The 15,821-nt window shown below is 39.0% G+C and overlaps 1 protein-coding gene across 4 annotated transcripts in view; it reads left to right on the top strand.

The window, feature by feature from the left end:
- The first annotated feature begins 518 nt into the window (after nt 1-518).
- Nucleotides 519-15,821, top strand: part of wasf1 (WASP family member 1) — a 76,959-nt gene continuing 61,656 nt past the window's right edge. For 2 of the 4 annotated variants that reach the window (XM_046872846.1, XM_046872845.1), the window contains exon 1: nt 519-855. The gene's annotated coding sequence lies outside the window, so the exon portion shown is untranslated. The remainder of the gene's footprint in view (nt 856-15,821) is intronic. The other 2 variants (XM_046872848.1, XM_046872847.1) reach the window with 1 other exon arrangement.

Below are 15,821 nucleotides of genomic sequence, written 5' to 3'. Positions count from 1 at the left end.
ATCGGTGTTTCGTAAAATTTTATATTCAAATTAGACATTTTTATGGATGACACAGCAATTAATTTAGATTTTAAAATGCATTTTGAGTGAGCGCTGTTTTTATGCACCTTCTAGGATCTTAAAAGGGTCGGACGTATAGATTTTGGCTGATGATACATTAAAGAAATAAATGATCAGAGTATAAAAAAGCATAAAAAACAAACAAAAAACCGCGTGTAGTTATTTAAAAAGGTTTATAATAGTGGATAATTTATGTAATAATTGAATGTAATAATGATGTAAAAGATAAATATTTTTTTTATTTCAGCGTTTATGTAATATTTTATAGTTTGAAATCAATTAAAAGACAAGATAAACAGCTGAAATAACTTTGATATAAAAAAAAAAACCTTTCGAAAGATTTTGGATCTCGATTAAAAAAAAAACTGCTGATAAAACGTTTGCGCTCAAAAGAAGGCGGGACTTGTGTGGTTTCGACCAATCAGATGACGGATTTGGCGTATGGGCGGGGCTTGGGTAGTGCAGAGGCTCCAACAATAGAAAGCAGGCAGAGGTGGTTTCACATGGATTATCAGCAGGAGCTGGGTTCCTTCTCCAGCCCTCGTTTTGCAGACAGGACTTTCTGTTATCAGCTCGATTTCTAATACGGATAAGAGATTTGTCCTGTAGGTTGATCTGATTTTGGAGGAATCTTTGGGATTCTGATCTGTTCCATCCTCAAGCTGCATTTCAGCAATGAGAAGAAGTCAGTAGAGTGGAGTGGAATAGGAATAGGTGGAAGAGAAAAGTGACAGAATTACAGGAATACCTACACAACCCAGCAAAGGATGGAAAAATAAACCCAGTATTTGATAAGTATGTTTTTTTTTTTTTCATTGTTATTGTTTTTTTTTTTTTAAAGCAAACAAAAAAAAGGGAGAAGCATACAAGATCTTGGTGATGCTCCATGCATTTGGTCAGCTTTCTTCTTAATTGCTCATGGAATGAAATGGTTCATAAGATGAGATATAGACATTGCATTGTGTGAAAGCATTTCGAGCTGCACCAGCTCAGGTAAAGCTATACCCAACTGACCATGAGCGCGTGACAGGTGTGGGTTAAATTATGCATGCATCTCAGACAGAAAAGCTTTCTACACCAGGAGAGCTTTACAAGGTGTGAAGAACAACAAAAAAAAAAATATAAAAAAAAAATATATATATATATATAGTAGTGATTTGTGTTTGTTTTTGTGTGCAAGAAATGTCAAAATGCATGTGGGTTCCATGCACACAGATTTAATTTTCCACTTAAATATAAAAATTCATTATTTTAATTCATATTGTGTGTGTGTATATATATATATATATATATGTTTTGAGTATACTGGTACCCAGCCGAGATTATATTAAAAAGTATATTTAGTGTGTTTTTAATAAGAATGGCAACCCATCAATTCGAATGTCTAATAATGATGATAATATTCGAATGTATAATAAGAATTTTTTTTTTTAATATATAATTATGATTATTATTGTTATGTATCAGTTTGATTAACCAAGCGTGTATTGCAGTGCAGAGGGAGTAATGATTTCCTCACATCTGTCGAGCTCTCTCTCTTTCTCTCTCCCTCCCTCTCTTTTCTGTGTGTATGTGTGTGGAATGCCGGGATCGCCTTTTCTACCTAAGTGTCTGTGTTTTCCATCCAAACAGTGAGTTACCTCGCACCAAAATGTCACTATGACAGATGTAAAGAAACATCTCATTAGTGGAAGCATCCCAAATATTTGGCGTTTGAGGTGACGGAGCAGAGCTGCACATGGAGCTGTGGAATATCTGCACAAAAAAATAGCGTGGTTCATCCAAATATATGTTTATATTAGTGATTCAGACCGGATTATTTATATGAATTGCTTTGTGGAAGGTGCATCGTTAAAAGCACTATATAAATAAAAAATTAAGTGAATTGAATTGCAAAACTGTAGTAAATGGACATTTAGTGCAGCCCAGATGAGGATGGGTTCCTTTTTGAGTCTGGATCCTCTTAAGGTTTCTTTCTAATACCATCTCAGGGATTGTTTTCACTATTTGCATCTCGTATCTCTGTAAAGCCGCTTCAGGACAGTGATCGTTGTTAAAAGTGCTGTACGAATAAATCGAACCGAATATCGACAAACCGATGTGAGAACATTAAGGCAAATCCATCTGAAAGTTTACAGTACAAGCATTCGTGCATTATAGATCGATGGCAGAAATTGAAGTCAAGAATACCACCACACAGGATTTTCAGCGAGTGCCTGGAGCAAAGTTTGGTTACACGTCCGATGTGTGTCAAATCGATCGCACTTGTAGATGTTAACTCCGAATGAGGGTTTTATCCTGAATTTGATTTAGGAGTACCCACTGGATATCAGACATGTGCATTCACACCTAGAAGAAATCTGTTGCACGTCTTTACACTGTGTCATTTTTGGTCAGATTACAGATCGGTTGTGTTTTAACGCACTCAAATCGGATCGAAATCTACGAATCGGAGGACGGTGTGGGATTGTGGAAAACGTTGTATGTAAAAATAATGTAAAGAATGACAGCGATTGGCTTCCGATTGAAGAGAGATCCATCCAGAGGTAAGGACCATGATGAATTAAGGCAGGTCCTGAAAGAAGAAAGGGACAGGGACCGAGCTTGGACATGGGCTTCAGGTCATTGTCTTGTTGTATGGTGTAGTTGGTGCCATTTTAGCTGCAATCCAGATGGAATTACGGTTGCCATGTTAGTTCAGGATTCCCCTTTGGAATAAATCTCCAACCTTCCTTGCTCTAAAACAATGCCAAACCATTAAACTTGGACCTCCGTGTTTGACTGTGTGGGTGAGGCAGTCTGCTAACATCTTCTCTCCTATTCTCCATTTAAGATATGTTCTTCTAAAGCCAAAAATGGCACATTTAGACACATCTGTCTACCAAGCTTTCCTCCACTCATTCACTGTCCAAGTCCTGCGAGTTTTGAGTTTTTGTCCAGGTATTTTTTCTTAGTTTGTCGTATAGAAACAAAAGGAACATGCATGTGTCTCAAAAAGCTTAAAAGAGTTCAATTTTAATAAAAAACATCTTAAAAAAACATTTACGTCTTAAAAAGCTTCAGCACTGTGTGTGTACTACCATGTTTTTGGAAAGTGGGAGGAAATCTAGAGAAACTGGAGGTAACCCATGCAGACGTGGTCAGAACGTGCCCAAAAGCTCAGCCTAGACGGTAACCCGAGCTCAGGATCGAAACCAGGGGGATCCCACAAAAAGAAAGAAACGTCTGGCATCCATGGAAAAACACTTTGCAGGGTGAAAAAATGTGACCTTTTTACGACGGTGTGGAAAAAAAACCGTATCGATTATAGACCTGAACTGAAATCAAAATCGTTTCCCTCTTATGTGTGTCTCAATCAAGAATTCATTGGCATCGTTTTTGACAGCCGGGATCTGTTTACAATCCGAGTCGATTAGGCTCGTGTCTGTTTCACTACACCACCTACTGTAGCTATACAATGCATTGATCAGAGCCTGACATTTACAGCCTGAGGCACACACACACCTAGCGAACAAGGTTTTACACGCTTAAAAGCGTTTAAATGACGGTTCATTTGGTTCTTCACTCTGACATCTGCAGGTATTTGTAATATTGTCCGTTTCGAATTCAGATTTCTGGTACACAAGCCAAACCTACAGCAAAGGATTCATGTCCAAATACTGAACATTTCATGCCAGTTTCGGCTCCGATACGAACCCCTTATATCCATCTGGTGCAATGCTTATACAGAACCCTGGTGATGATGGTGATTTGCGCAAAGAATTTAAGAATTTCTCATCCCGTGAGCAGACTTTGTAGAGAGACAGCCAGCTGTGGTAGTCAGTTAGTAACGATGCCCTTGGCCCTGCTGCAGCTGTTGCATTTCTTTCTGCGTTATTAGAGGTGGCATCCAGGAGATCACATGACTGCTAAGAAAGCTCCGAATGATTCAGAGAGGGGGAGAGACTGTGAGAGAGAAAGAGAGAGAGATTCTGGATGCACAGACACGGCAGGTATAAAAATTATATATACACTATATTGCCAAAAGTATTGGGACACCTGACCTTTCCGATATCCCTATATGTGGTTCTTTTCCTAAGTGTAACCACAAATCTGGAGGCACTCGATTGAACAGGATGTCTTCTCTTGAACTCTTTGTTCCAGCATGGCGATGCCACTGTGCACAAAGTGAGCTCCTTGAAGATCTGGTTTACATGCTTTGGAGAGGAAGATCTTGCTGCTATAGAGCTCTGATCTCATCCCTACTGAACACCTTTGGGATGAATGTGAACGCTGACTGCACTCCAGGTCTCCTCACATCACCTACATCAGTACCTGCCTTTCATAACACCCTTGTGGCTGATGAACACAAATATCCATAAGCACACTCTAAAATCTGGTGGAACATCTTCCCAGAAAAGTGGAGGGAAATATGAGTGAATTGAGACTAAATGTGGAATTTAACGCTCAAAAATCACACACCGTACTTATGACCAGGTGTCCCAATACTTTTGGAAATATAGCGTGTACATTTTTAATAGATATCAATCAGTCTTTGACTCATTAATGTCATTCTATTAATAGATCGGTACAAGGTTTGTGTACATCGTCCACCACTGGGTATGAGAGATTGTAAAACCGTGAAAAAAAAAAAAATCACTAAAATCACGCTTCTAGAGTCAATCCGATTTCCTTTGAGCGGTTTCTGCTGGCGAAGCACAAACTTTGCATTCCTTGGCTCTGTGATCTAAGCTCACAAATTCACACTCGGTGATATCCTCACGCCGGCTGATTGATGGCTTATCAGGCTTTCCCTTGTTTTCCTCATTAAGCATCTGCACCACTGAAACGGTGACTGCAGTGGAAAAGGATGAAGTATTGGCGCGAAGGAAAAGTCGGGACAAACGAGGATAAGAAACGGAACGGTGGTGCAGAAACAATGAAAATGTCCCGTGGTGGTTAAGCGTGTCTGAAGTTTTCAGCATGTCCCAGCTGTTGGGATGCTCCACACACAGGCAGCTTTGTTCTGTTCCGGTACACCAGAAGCTCCACAAAGATGCTTCTGTGCTGCAGGAGCTTTGTGGTCACTGCATGTGTGTGTGTGTGTGTGTATGCATGTGATAGTGTGGTTCACTAGCAACTGCTTTAAAAGCTTTACTGGCTGTGAACCTGCTCAAATATTGAAATACCTCACACTTGTCTCCGGGTGAACCGGTTTTGCACCACCACACAATTATGCTTATAAATACATCCTTACGAGGTCTTACACGAAACGATACACACTAGCGAAACGCTAATACTTATAAAGACGTCATTTGCATGTGCTTTTTGCGCATGCATTGTGTATACTTTGGATGCTTTAAACTATATGTTGGAGATCCACAAAGAACATTTGCCTGAATAGAGTCATATGCAAAATAGTGGTGGTTAAGAGGAATAATGACGTGAAGTGATCACGTGTGCTGATTCTTCTCAATAGCTTTTAAAAAGCCGTTTCAAAATACACTGTATAGCCTACAGTTTGTGGAGATTTGTGCTCATTCAGCCTCAAGGGTGTCAGTAAAGTCACTGATGTAGCTGAGGTGAGGAGTCAGTATTTCAATTCTTTCCAAAAGTTTATGAGCTCTATAGCAGGCCACTCAAGATCTTCCACTTCACCCATGTAAACCATTTTATCATTGATTTTCACGAAGGTGCACAGAGACACTGACATGCTGGAAAAGGTTTGGGTCTCTTAGTTTAATTGAATGGAAATTGTAATGCTAATTATGGAATGCAACTCCTTTGTGGTAAAAGAATGCTATATGGCTGAAAAGTCAATACTTTTGACCATATAGTTGAATTTACAAAGGAAAAATTAAAGAGTATTTGCGAATAAAGTGAGCAAATGAGGTATTATTACGATACATCATTTTCTTTTCAACTTCATGAAACAGGATTTCTGCAACTGTAATATGTGCTCACTGGTTGTATTCATTTACGCTCCGTAAACTCAGCCTTTAGCAAGTCACATCGCGCTTTTGTAATGCTCTATATTTAAAATGCCGTTTGGTTCAGACATTTTTGGGGTCATTATCGAGTTTGTACGGTTTTTATTTTGTCAGTGGGGTCTTTAAACGAATCCATTAAGACAAACTCGCTTTTAAAATCTCATTTTCTGTGTTTAAACATTAGTAGGTTTTTTTTTTTTTTTTTTTTTTTTAAAGAAATTTCTTTCTCAAAGCTCAGAAATGTATCTTCCTTTTTACTAAAGGAGCCAAGCTGAAAAAAAAAAAGAAGAAGAAGCCTTGGTTAATCTGAAATCCGACATTCCTCAAGTTCTTTGGATGGTGAACATTTGTAGAGTTATAATTACTTATAACCTTTTCAGAAAGTGTCTGTTGTTAGATTGTGTATATAGATATAAAGGTCTCGTAAATGAACAGGGCAAATACAAACCCTTCATGGTGTTAAATGAAAGGCTTGATTGTGGAGCAGAGGTCCACTTTTTCAGTTCCTGCTGTGAGAGGAGGAACTTTTCCTGAAGCAGAAATACTGCATTCTGTAGTGAAGGGTGAACATTGGACAGATTGTACCGTTTAAACATTAAAGATTCGATGTGCGATTCGATTCAACACAATTTAATTTGCAATTCAATGCAATAAGATTCAATGGAAAAACTATGATTCTGTGAAATTCAATATGGTACAGATAGTTCACTTTTACATCAAATCATCAATTTACATAAGTGACTTCTAACAAAATCACAAACAGGCCTCTGTACTGCAAAAAAAGATTAAATAGAACCAGTTTTACTGTTCTGTCTACAGGATGATGCAGCTCTACCTCTGCCATGTTAATCCGTATTCTGCGCGATTTTCCGGACACCCCTCGGTCTCGGTCTCTCATATTCACGTAGCAGCTGTGCTCAGATATTTATTTTAAATTATAAAAGTAATGCACATGCACTTACAATTCTATATAGATAAATAGTTTTTAAATATGAAAATATGTTCAAAAACGATGCACCGGATTAAAAAATGGCAACTTAAATCAACGCATCCCATCGTTAACTTTTATGCCCCTGCACAGATGTAAGTCTCACCACCCCTAGTATGTATGTAATCTATAGCAAATTTTAAAAGGTGCCTTAGCACGATATAATTACTGTACACTGTTATAATGGTTTTAGTTCCTCGGCCATTACAGAAATTTATCTATAACTCAAAAGAAATAGCAATTTGTAACACCCATCAAATTCGAAATTTCAGCTCATCGGTTTATTGTTATCATCTTTTCCACCAGTTCCGTCCATTTCACAGTGTGACTCCAAGTCAACAGTGTAAAGGCCTCGTCCTTTACATTGAAATGAGTTTGCAGTATCAGACAAGTTAATACAACATTTACAACATGACATTTTAATCATCGGTTTGAGAAGACAATCGTTTCACTAAAATTAGCCAGCTAGCTTGTTTCTGAGCTAATCGCTGTTGCCTGCCTGCTAGCTTGTTGTCAAGTTGAGATTCGTCTTCACCTGCTGTAATTTCTCATAACGGTGCATGAATTTTCAATGCTGAAGAACTGAATTAGGTTTGTACCTTATAAAGTGCTTGCGAAGTAAATTTTTATGAGGAAAAAACACTCGGAATATAGTTTTTTTTCCGGATTACACATTTCAGGCATTCTAAGACAGGATACTTTATTAACAATTTACAAGGCGACATGAAGGTAGATTTATACAACGGTGTTGAATGCGATTTATGTTTCTATAACCGATCAGGTTGGACAGAAGATCTGGCTAAAAGGCAACCAATAGTAACACTAAACAGGCACGGATAAGAAACTGTAGATTTGTTCAGGTTCATTTGAACCGTATGGTTTTCTGTTTAGCACTTTTTCAAGGAGTATTCAGTGTCAGTACTGTAACAGAGGTAACTACTAAGTGTATTTGTGCCACTGTGTACTTTAAGGTCAGGTTCCTTCTGCAAACACTCCCAGGTGTACACAACTGCTTAGTTTTCAATATTTGGGAAAATTAGATTGTAAGAAAATTGCCCCTAGGTCTTTATTTTACTTCATTTATTCACTTAAAATAATGTAATTTTATTCTAGCACGTATGTCCTGCTAAAGTAGACTGACCCTGTTCCTCAAACAGACAAGGAATATAATTACTGAACATGTAAATGGATGTAATGAAGTCATAGTCGCTGCATGCATTTAAAGGAAACTAAAAGTGTGCCGACTCTTCCTTATATCGCAACACGCCTCGAGGTCAACGACGTGATCAGGATCGAGGCAAAGAAACATTCCTGTCATGGATAAGAGGCTATTCATTTCACTGTTACCCTTCATATTTTAAAGAGAATAAACTATACTGAAGAAAAAAAACTTCTGCCATTGTAGGCAATATTTACAGAAACAGATGAACAAATACTCCTTCACATGGTTACCATGCTCCTGATGTTGAACTTGTGCGAGAGCATAATAGAGTACAGCCTTCGGGGAATAAAAAGACATGGGAATTATTTCATATTTTCAAAGACCAACATCATCATCCAAAGGAGTGTTTTAACATCCCTTTATTTTTATCACATGAAATGAACCAAAGCACATAAATCATGTAAGTTACACTCCTGCAGAAAAGGGCGCAACTAGCAAAATATGAAGCTTTTAATGATAAGAACGAACCATTGGACAGAAAATGAGCAAGACTGAACCAAATGCACTCCTGAGACTCTCCAGCGTTTTCGAATCAGAGAGTAAAATCCCCTTGTTTTATAGGTCCTTCAGTCAGCTCCTTTTGTTTTGCAGTTAGCTACTTAAGTCCTGGTGCTTTATATGTAGCACATTTGTAGATCCTCTTGTTTTCTAGGCTGATAGATAAGCCCTGGTGTTTTTTGTTTGAGTTGTCTGTAGGCCTATTTGATTTTAGTCAGATGGTTGAATCTCCTTCATTTCCAGTGTGCTAGTTTGGTTCTCTGATTTGTAGTGTGCTATTTAAATGTCCTTGATTTATAGCTAGAATGAGCAGGAATGAATCAAATGCACTCATGAGACTCTCCTGTATTACCATTTGTTTATATACTTTTGCCGTTACACTTATCTACTTGTATGCAAAGATAAAATCATGATATTTGATGTGAAATTTAGAACCTCTGGGTTCACCAGTTTTTTTGGGTGCTCACCAAAAGTTTGAAGCTCATCAACACTGACTGGAACAATATTGACTCCTCTTTTTGTAATAAGCTGTCTGCACTTTTACCCACAAAGCTTTTTATTTATTTAAATAAAACCAATTTGAAAGAAATTCCACACTAAGTATTTCTGTTCTTGAATTATTTTCAGTCTGGCTATTCTCCTGTGAACGTTCTCACCAACAGAGTTTCTACACATGGAAAAACAGATCGTGAAATACCCAAACAATTCTGCGTGGCACCAACATCCATGCAAGTCATTGAGATGACATTTTCCCTCATTGTGATTTTTAAATTGAACATCAACCTAAAAGCTCATCTTTGATTTAATGCTCTCACATGATTGGCTAAATGAGCAGGTGTCAAGTCCTTGCTCAAGGGCCCAGAAGTCCAACATCTTATCCACTGAGCTACCACTTCCTTTAGCTTGTATCCACCAAATAATAATGAATAGTAAGCTGGAATCCTTCGTGAGATCCTTCGTGAGCATGCAGCACACTTTTAGCCACTGTTACTTTCTTCTTGTTTACTCCTTTATAGCAAGAGTAATTCACTCGTTTAAGCCTGTAATGGACATTCAATACTCGTTCATTCTCAGTCCTGCTTGCTTGAGCTTTTTCCTCCTCTGCGATTGCTCTCTCTTTCACAGACATCGGTAGAAGTTAATTGAGTGTTCGGAACCCCTGCACCTCGATGCGACTTATTAAAAGCCCAGGTTCCTCCAGGCTCTTTTGCAGTCACGCAGAAAACTAGACAACGCACTAGGTCCTGCTCTTTCTTTCCTCAACACCCAGCCTGATCCTGCTTAAAGTGACTGGCATTTAAATCAAAACGTATGTTTACACTGTTCTGATGCCCACTGCCACCAGAATTTACTTGGCAATAAAGCGTTTCTGCTGTAGTCTGGAGCGTTTGTGCAAAAGGCAGAAGAAAGAGAAGCTCCTAGGCTTTATCAGCTGCCTTGTTTAGCAATGCAAATCAAGGTCTGTGGTAATAAGGCACGGCTCAGCCGAAGGCGGAAACTTGTCCTCTTTACAAGATTCATCAGGAGAACAAGCCCATGTGCCCTTTTGGACACCACCGGATAGTTTTGCATTTCAAGGCCTTCCATATAGCTCGAATTCAATTCCTTTTCGAACCACATGCAGGAACTGCAGATAAATAGTTGCAATTTAGTCACAATCTTATGATTTATAGATAACAATCAGCCAATATAATAAAATACTGTGGGGAAAAAAGGGACGTTTGGGTAAGTAAATGGGAAAGATTTTTTTTCAGGTTGAATTGTTGGTTTTGAACGTTAGCATGTTTTGCTGTTGCATAGTTAAGATCCAGTTTTCATTTTTATTTAACCAGGTAGTAGTTGAAACCTTGTTTTTAGAGTTAACTAGTTGAGTCATTTTGTTTTGCATTTGGAGAGATATTGAAGCTCCAGTGTTTTTGAATCAACAACAAAAAAAATCCACCTGTTTTGTAGGTCCTTTAATCAACTCCATTTGTTTTGTAGCTAGGTAAGTTCTGGTTCTTTATATTTGGCACATTAGTAGATACATCTCCTTAATTTTGGGTCTGCTAGTTAAGTCCTGGTGATTTATATTTGACTAGTTGGTAGTTGTTTTTTTTTTTTGTTTTGAAATCTCATTTGATTTTCAGTCAGCTGGTTAACTCCTCTTGATTTTTAGTGTGCTATTTTAGTTCCCGAATTTGCTGTGTGCTGGTTACATTTTCTGAATTTGCAGTCAACTGTAAAATCCCCTTGATTTGCAGTCAGCTAGTTAAATCCACTCGATTTCATGTGGGCTAGTTAAGTGTCCTTGATTTGCGGTCAGCTAGTTAAGTCCATTTGATTTCCTGTGGGCTAGTTAAGTGTCCTTGATTTGCGGTCAGCTAGTTAAATCCACTCGATTTCATGTGGGCTAGTTAAGTGTCCTTGATTTGCAGTCAGCTAGTGAAGTCCACTCAATTTCATGTGAGCTAGTTAAGTGTCCTTGATTTGCGGTCAGCTAGTTAAGTCCACTCGATTTCATGTGGGCTAGTTAAGTGTCCTTGATTTGCGGTCAGCTAGTTAAATCCACTCGATTTCATGTGGGCTAGTTAAGTGTCCTTGATTTGCAGTCAGCTAGTTAAGTCCACTCGATTTCCTGTGGGCTAGTTAAGTGTCCTTGATTTGCGGTCAGCTAGTTAAATCCATTTGATTTTATGTGGGCTAGTTAAGTGTCCTTGATTTGCGGTCAGCTAGTTAAGTGTCCTTGATTTGCAGTCAGCTAGTTAGGTCCACTCGATTTCCTGTGGGCTAGTTGAGTGTCCTTCTCAGTACAGTCAGCTAGTTAAGTGTCCTTGATTTGCGGTCAGCTAGTTAAGTCCACTCGATTTCCTGTGGGCTAGTTAAGTGTCTTTGATTTGCGGTCAGCTAGTTAAGTCCACTCGATTTCATGTGGGCTAGTTAAGTGTCCTTGATTTGCGGTCAGCTAGTTAAGTGTCCTTGATTTGCAGTCAGCTAGTTAGGTCCACTCGATTTCCTGTGGGCTAGTTGAGTGTCCTTGTCAGTACCGTTAGCTAGTTAAGTGTCCTTGATTTGCGGTCAGCTAGTTAAGTCCACTCGATTTCCTGTGGGCTAGTTAAGTGTCTTTGTCAGTACAGTCAGCTAGTTAAGTGTCCTTGATTTGCAGTCAGCTAGTTAAGTCCACTTGATTTGCACTTTACTAATTGATTTTCACTTTGCTAGTCCCTTCATTCGCAGTGTGCTAGTTTAGTCCATTTGATTTAAAGTCAGCTAGTTTACTTCTTCAATTTGCAGTGGCCTGGTTTAGTTCTTTGAATTTACAGTCAGCTGGAAAGTTAACTCAGCCCCCTTGATTTGTAGCTAGTTAGTTATGTCCCCTGGCGTTAAGTTTGCTAGCTCAATCCCCTTGATTTGTAGGCAGGATGTTGTGGATATTTTGACTCTGTGTTGGATTTTTACCCAGAGGTGAACATGGTGTCCACTTACACTCCCAGGGTTGGGGGAGATTCCTTTACATACAAAGCTGAACAGGTGGTGACTGGACACAGATTTTCTTCAGATTGATAGCGTTACTCTGCAGTTACGCTCCAGAATCAACAGCTCTGTATTATTATTATTTTTTAAACACACTGCAGGTTGTCAAGTGTCTTAACATCTATGAAACAATACACTCGGTAGCAACAGCTGTTGGTGCAAAGCTATAGTTGATTTTGAATATTCAAATGATCCTGTATGCCTGTTGTAAATATGGTGGAAGCCTTTGATGTTGATCCAGGATCTTTATTTTTCTCATGGGCTTTGGGAAGGTTTGTTTACATATGGCCATAAAGTGGAAGCCAGGCATTTCTCCCATGGCATGCAAAGTGTCTTTGCTGGTGGCAAAAAAAATAGGCTGCTTTTCCTTCGCACACTGCTTTAATCTTTAGTCAACTCTGCGTTGAGAAGCCGTCAGACCAAGCTGGTTGTACAGTGCATCACTTTTTCCACATTTTATGATTGGACATGATTTGGAAGACACACACCTGTCTATATGAGGTTCCACAGTTAACAGTGCATGTCAGAGCACAAACCAAGCCATGAAGTCTAAGGAATTGTCTTTAGACCTCCGAGACAGGATCGTATCGAGGCACAGATTTGGGGAAGGGGACAGAAATATTTCTGCAGCATTGAAGATCACAATGAGCACAGTGGCCTTTATCAGCCGTAATTTGGAACCACCAGGACTCTTCCTAGAGTGGGACGCCAGGCCAAACTGAGCGATCGGAGGAGAAGGGGCTTAGTCAGGGAGGTGACCAAGAACCTGATGGTCACTTTGAAAAGGCTCCAGCATTTCTCTGTGGAGAGAGGAGAACCTTTCAGAAGAACAACCATGTCTGTAGCACTCCACCAGTCAGGCCTTTATGGTAGAGTGGCCAGACGGAAGCTACTCCTCAGTAAAAGGCACATGACGCCTGCCTGCCAAAAGGCACCCGATGGACTCTCAGACCATGAGGAAACCAGGCACCACTAATCGCCTGGCAAATACCATCCCTACAGTGAAGCATGGTGTTGGCAGCGTCATGCTAAGGGGATGTTTTTCATTGGCAGGAACTTGGAGACTAGTCAGGATCGAGGGAAAGATGAATGCAGCAATGTAGAGACATGATGAAAACCGGCACTAGAGCGCTCTGTACCACAGACTGAGGTGATGGTTCTTCCAATAGGACAGTGACCCTTAGAACACAGCAAAGATAACAAAGGAGTGGCTACGGGACGACTCTGTGAATGTCTGAGAGGCCCAGCCAGAGCCCAGGCTTGAACTCGATTGAACATATTTTGAAGAGATCTGAAAATGGCTGTGCACCAATGCTTTCTATTGAACCTGATGGAGCTTGAGATGTTCTAAAAAGAAGAATAGAAGAAATTGCTCAAAAATGGATGATTACCGAGCTTGTAGCATCAAACTCAAAAAGAGGCTGTTATTGGTGCCAAAGATGCTTTAACAATTTGTTGAGCAAAGGCTGTGAATTCTTATGTACCCCCTTCTTTCACCATTATGGGGTATTGTTTGTAAAATTTTGAGGAAAATAATGAATCATTTTTGAATTGAGGCTGTAAAATATCAAAATGTGGAAAAAGTGAAGCGCTGTGAATACTTTTACAAATGCACTGTAGATGATTTGGTGTGGGCCAGATGATGAAAAGGTTAGAAGTTTTTACAGCTCTCAAGTCTCTGCTGTTCAATTATTAAGGTGGAGAAAATATCTCCTAGGCAGTAGCAATACCAGTATCCATGTGGGATGCATAAATGATCACATACCATTTTAATGTGCATATCTAGCTCCCTCCTGATTCCAAAATGGGGATTTTTGGAGCGAAAGGGATGGGGTTTCTGATTGTGCCATGCAGCATGGAGCTGGTTTCGATTTGCATGAACCTGCTTTGCATCCAAAACAGAAAGTTAAAAGCACAAACAGGCCCAGCGAGAGATTTCACTGAGCTATAAATGGATCCCTTCCTAGCAATAAACAAAACTTCAGTGTGGTTTTTTTTCCCTTCCAGAATGAGCGATTCATGAAACGCAAACTTTTGCTGGAGCTTTAATTGCGACCGATTATTGATCACAAAGGGGGTTAACATATAGTGCTACAAGTGAAGGAGGAGCGTTTTTAATGACGAAAAACACAGAAATCAATAAGGAATCAAGATGCAGTGAAACGAAACACAGCATTAGCGAAGGTCCACAGTCCATATCGATTCAGAGTTTTACAGCAGAAACTCTGTGTATAGGTGATTGCAGAAGGAATGGAAGGAAGAAGAGTGACCATGAAGAGGCTTTAAATTGAGGGATAAATTACAGGAGTGGAGGAGGTTGTTTCCTCTCTTCCCTCTTCAATGATGTTGGCAGGATTTTAAAGGATTTTATTTTTATGGTTTGTTTTTAAATGGAGAAGGAGGAAAGGAGATGGTGGGGGGCAGTGGGTAGAAGAGGCATCTCTTTTGATTTCGAGAGAAATAGGCTAAAAGGCAAGATAAAAAGGCACTGGAGAGTCTATAACAGATGCATTTTTTTGTGTTGTGGCACTTATGGCAGGCAGCTATTCTGAGAAATTGTAGGTGTTGATGATCTAATTTGAGGAGCTTGTATACACTTGTTAAAAAAAAGAAAGGAAGGAAACTGTGCCATTGCTCATGTGGTAATCCTCAGGGGTGCAGTTTAGTAGAGGATGAAGAGGACGAATTAGTGTAGTTGGTTGCACTTTTAACAGCCAATACACTGATCACTTAGCAGGACTTCATAGTAACATCTGCAGTACAGATGTATAAATTTACAGATTTTATTTCCTTTTCAGTGTTCTTGATCTCATACCACATATAGGGCAACATATGATATTGATATATGGCAACATGCCCATATATGGCAGGAAACTATGATACCATATATGGCGATGCATTATACTGATATATGAAAATGTGATGCCCATATATGGTAACATATGATGCCTATATATGGCAAGGCAACACGTGATACCTATATATGTCAGGAATCAATACATGATATCCACAACATTTGCTAACTGTATGGGAACCAAATTTCTTACACCGTGTAGATTAACTTTCCTTGATAGTCACATGATATTGCAAAAAAAACCAAGACAATATTTTTAAATAATATATAAAATAATATTTCATAATAAATGGAAACATTTTATCAAATATTTTACATTTGTTAGACCCCATTTGGTTAATACAGATGTGTATGTAAGTGTGTGTGTTTTACATTAAATTTTCTAAAGATATGATCTTAACTGTTCTACCTATTCGATATGTGGAAGTGTCAGGATTTTCTGTTTTTAAGAGAAATTCTTAAAGCTGGACATAAAACGCTTAAGAATCCGTAGCGCTAGTCACTTCCTGGTTAGCAGCTAATGCTTGTGCTATGGATTCTTTAGTGTTTTCATGGATGCGAAACAAATAAAACAAATCCGGTACGGAGTGTGTAGCCACAGTGACACTAACTTTATTTTGTGTATGTTTTTAGGTTTATTAATAATAATAAAAATCCACACTGAGTGCGAGGTGGAGACTAAACAAACATGCGGTCCGCCACTTAATACGTTCCTGA

This window comes from Silurus meridionalis, chromosome 18 (genome assembly GCF_014805685.1).
Source record: "Silurus meridionalis isolate SWU-2019-XX chromosome 18, ASM1480568v1, whole genome shotgun sequence".
NCBI lineage: Eukaryota > Metazoa > Chordata > Actinopteri > Siluriformes > Siluridae > Silurus > Silurus meridionalis.
The sequence above is the reverse complement of the archived record's forward strand: the minus strand, read 5'-3'. Positions and strand labels throughout refer to the sequence as shown.